We start from the raw sequence: 4,660 nt of genomic DNA on the forward strand, positions 1-4,660 counted from the left end.
TCTGGGTAATTTAATGTTTTTAATTTAATCTTAAAACTGCCCTAATTGTGTGGTGGTAACTCAAGTCCTGCTGCTTGGGTTACTGCTTAGTTTGATACAAGAACCTCACCTAGGCTTTCATTTACATGTTCATGGACAAGTAAGCTATCAGGACTGAATTAATTTCTAGTGACCATGTTTTGCTCAGAGAACATTGTTAACAGCTGTGTTCTGTGGACATTTCTATGCTGATATTCACCAATAGATAAGAATTGAAAATAACTTTCTAGCTGAGTGCCCATGAGGACAAGTCAGAAAGCTGATCCATAAATCAAGTTAATACTTTCACCTTCTTTGCAGATTTATCTCATTTTAAGATATCCTGTACTGAACAGAGACATATCAGTGAGAACATCATATTCCTTTGGGACAGCAGCAAGTGTATCGTTGTTCCTGCATTAACGGTCTGTGTTACTTTGTGAAAATGCAGTCTTAATTCTGAATTTCCTGAAGCTCTATCACATGTGTTTGTCACACATTCGAAGTAAAGCTATGAACCCGCTAATTCTACTTAAAAGCAAGAGTTTTGCTTGCTGAGGGAAAATATGAGGGCGCCTATGTGACACATGCATTAACCCAGGAGAAATAAATTTAGCTAAATTGCACTGAACTGTCATTCTTTTGTTACCAAATACATTGTGTGCCTGAAAACAGACCTAATTTTCAGGACTCCCTAGGCAGAGTGAATAACTCTTTAAATAGCCACTGATCTTCATATCATTAGTTCCCTGTTCTGAAAACTGAAATGCCCTTTAATTATCCAGCTGTAGGAGCATATAAGATGGTACTAAATTTTGCTTAAGTACAGACTATAGCCAAAAAGGAAGCCAAAATACATAATTACGTTGGCATTAACATTCTATAGCTGTGTGATATCAAACTGCACAATGGCTGGAACATTCTGTGAAGGGCAATGCTGTCTGGGTAATGTAGCAGAAACACTTATCTAATAGCATGCCCTCCTGTGCCCTCTGTCAGGGCGCCAGCGCATTAGTCCTATTATCAGCCTGCAAATACTGGAGGCTTCCACATCCTGGCTGCTGCCAAAGGAAACAGTCTTCCCTGTTACAGGAGCAAATGTCTGTGCACATAAATGAAACTGAAGATTAATTAGATTACACAGTTTCCAACTCACCCCCTGTTCAACAGAATACTCGGGCTTGCTAATTTACATTAATAAAGATCCCACTATCTTGCAGCATGTTTGGTTTAGTTCACAGGTCAGGCATTTTCCATAATACATTCAAACCAGGCTATTTCAGTCAAGTAAAGAAGAAATGTCGAGGTGACTGCTTGTAAAAATATCTTTCAAAACACTGTTTGTCTTTTAGTTCTCCTACATGATATAGTTGGGTGTTTCTATTCACATGCGGTTAGTATTTAATAGGTTCGGAATTTGCTTGTTTGACAATTTGAACTGAATAGGTAAAAAAAAAAAAAAAAGAGAACAAATACCTGCCAACCAACAACGTAAAAAAATCTGTCAGAAAGTTATTTACTGTATTTACCTCCTTCATTAGAAGCATATTGCAATAGTTTGTCATTGTCCGACAGGCATGTTTAAAACTATTTATTTATTACAAGAAAAAGGGAACCAGCTTTTATATGGCATCTAAACCTTACACACAAACAAAGACACAAAAAAGAAGAAAACAACCCCAAATTAAAATAAATGTCTTGCTTTAATGATTTTTAATAAAACAAATGTGAGAATGCACTTTTCAGGAATAAATCTATCATTTATGAGCATTTACATCAACATTGCAGAGTAAAAAATTCTGTTCAGTGGAGCCCATGTAGTTGAATTCATATTAGCTTTTAAAAACTATCTATGTACTATTAAGCCCATCATGTTAAAAATGAATCAGTCAGTGATCAAAGAAGATAAAAGCTAGGGAAGGCAAGTTTTTATATGGTTTAGATTTTGTGTTTATAGAATTCAAAAATAATTTCCTGAAACCTGAAATAATATTGATTTCTTTATTCTTTTGGCTGAATTTAAATGACTCTTCATAATTTGAAGAATTTATAGGTGAAGAAAAATAATAATTTAAAAAATCCTGCTATTTTACTGTCTTAGATTAAGCATTGCCATTTGTGTAAGATGTTTCTGTCCTACAAACTATGCCTGTAACTGCTATCTGGGTCAGCTCATGGGAAAAATGATTTCTGCTGCAAATAAAAGCTGTTAGGTATCAATCTCCAAGTTCCTGTCTCTTGTCAGAGATCTGAAGGAGCACTCTGGTGAAACAGTGCTTCTTGGGGTAATTGATGGGTTTATTATAAAAGAACTAATATAAAGGAACTAGGGATTCAGTGACTAATTTATTTGCAGCAGTCTCTACACTTTTATGAAAAAAGAATTAAAAATGGTACAATATGACATTTCAACTTTTTACACACATGGTTACATTGTGATTTTAAAACAGTTCTTTTATAGGGTTCTGAGTATGTTATTATTGACAGTACAGGTCACTACTATTGCCTTGTATACATGCGGCTTCAAACCTACTCTTAAAATAAATGAGAAATGTATTTTTGCCCTAACCTGCTTCTATACTGTGAACAAGCTGTGAGTATTAGAGAACACTTTCTTTCAAAATAAATGTCCTTTTTTCAGTCACAGACTAGTGACTAGTAAGATGTCAGAAACAAATTAGTGATAGCTATCAGATCTTACTAAAATCCAGTGGTCTGGAAAAGAAAAATGCAGTTAATTACAGGTTAAGGGCAAACTCTTGCTCATTTGAGCAGGAGTGACTTTGAGGAAGGAATGAAAAAATAAAACAAGGAAAGAACATAAGAGAGAAAAGGGATGGAGGGGTGGAGGGATGGAGGGAGGGAAGGAAGGGAGGAAGGGGGGGGAGGGGGGGAGGGAAGGAAGGAAGGAAGGAGGGAGGGAAGGAAGGAAGGGAGGGAGGGAGGGAGGGAGGGAGGAAGGAAGGAAGGAAGGAAGGAAGGAAGGAAGGAAGGAAGGAAGGAAGGAAGGAAGGAAGGAAGGAAGGAAGGAAGGAAGGAAGGAAGGAAGGAAGGAAGGAAGGAAGGAAGGAAGGAAGGAAGGAAGGAAGGAAGGAAGGAAGGAAGGGAGAAATCTACATTTATTTGCATTTAGAATATGTACCATTAGTTCTCTTTCCTCTTCATAGAAGTGATGCATCAGCAGTAGATCAGCAACCCCTGTTAATCAGTGTCTCAGAAAAGAATGCAAGCACCCAACTAACAAAATATTTCAGTGTACACCAAAAGGGATGAAGCCTGATTTCCAACTGTAGCAGTGCAGTGCTGCATCCCCTTTTTTCTTGGTTTAGTTACCTCTGGTTGTTTTTATATTGCCTTCTGCACTTAAATCTCAGAATCTCTTGCCTTCCTTGCAACACATACAACATCTATTTTAATTGCACACCACAATATCTGCACATTTGTTCCTTGTATTGCCCAGTACAATAACTCTGGCTTGCTGGCTCTGGAAGAAGACTGCTGAACAGAAAACTGGAGTGTTTTATAACTTTGGCTTTAGCAGGATAGCAGGCTAAAAATGCACTTTATTTATTTTCTCTTGGCAGAAAAAAGTAGCAGGGAGAAAGCTGAGGTCTTGTTAAACATACCAGATGCAATGAAAAATTAGTGATGTCACTGACAGGGGGAGTGGGAGATATAAGTTTAATTCCTTGTCCTGCTCCAGACATTCAGAGCATTCTAAGGACAAGTCACGTAACATCACTTTCCTGTATGAAACATGAGCATAAGGACAGTTTTATGACTGCTATTCTGCAAATATTGCATGGCATATTGCAGCCATGACCATGGTGATGGGGGACATATCTGTGGAAACACATGAAGGCAGTGTAAGATAAGCTGACTTGTATTATAAATGAGAGAAAAAAGAGTGATTATTGTATCTTCTCAAGAGGAACTGGGTTAATACTTAGGAAAATCTATTTGCAAACAAGCATGTGCAGTCCTGTTACATATAGACTAATGTTTTTCTTTGCCTATGAATATTCATGCAATCGATTTTAATTCACCTGGAGAAGTGCTGTTATTGGAACTGAGATGGAAATTCATGCATGAAGACAGTATTTCTGAGCAAAGAACAGAATGCTGCACTCACGTTGGTCTCGTCTAGACACTGTACCCCTTAGTTGCACGAGTTACGGATGTAGATATTCAGAGATGGGAAAAGGAACAAGTGCACATGCCAGTGGCTTTCCAACGACCCTCAGATATGTCACCCCACACACGCAGGAGCAGCAAAGAGAGATGGTATAACATAAGGACGATGGTGACCTAGTAGCAAGCTTCCTGTCCCAGTGATACATTTAGTGTGTTTCAAAAGGCAGCAAGATCTGCCTGTAGTGTGGGACAAAACCTAGGGAGAGGGATCAGCCTCCAAGCACAGCTGAAGGGGACATTGTGTGCTGAGGTCTTAACTGATCTTTACACTTCTGTATCTCTGCCTGCAGGGTGAAATTGCAGCTAGCCCTGCATTATTAAAAGGCACAAGGTTCTGAATTCATCTTGTGTAATTATGGGATTATCAAGGATGCCTAAATTAGGAATGCAGCCACTTCACGCTCCCTCTATGGGCCCCTCTAACTGAGATATGAGCACTTCCAGTAGG

This window comes from Pezoporus flaviventris, unplaced genomic scaffold (genome assembly GCF_033815535.1).
Source record: "Pezoporus flaviventris isolate CSIRO_AGI_PZ_B2104156 unplaced genomic scaffold, CSIRO_AGI_Pfla_v1 ptg000072l, whole genome shotgun sequence".
Taxonomy (NCBI): domain Eukaryota; kingdom Metazoa; phylum Chordata; class Aves; order Psittaciformes; family Psittacidae; genus Pezoporus; species Pezoporus flaviventris.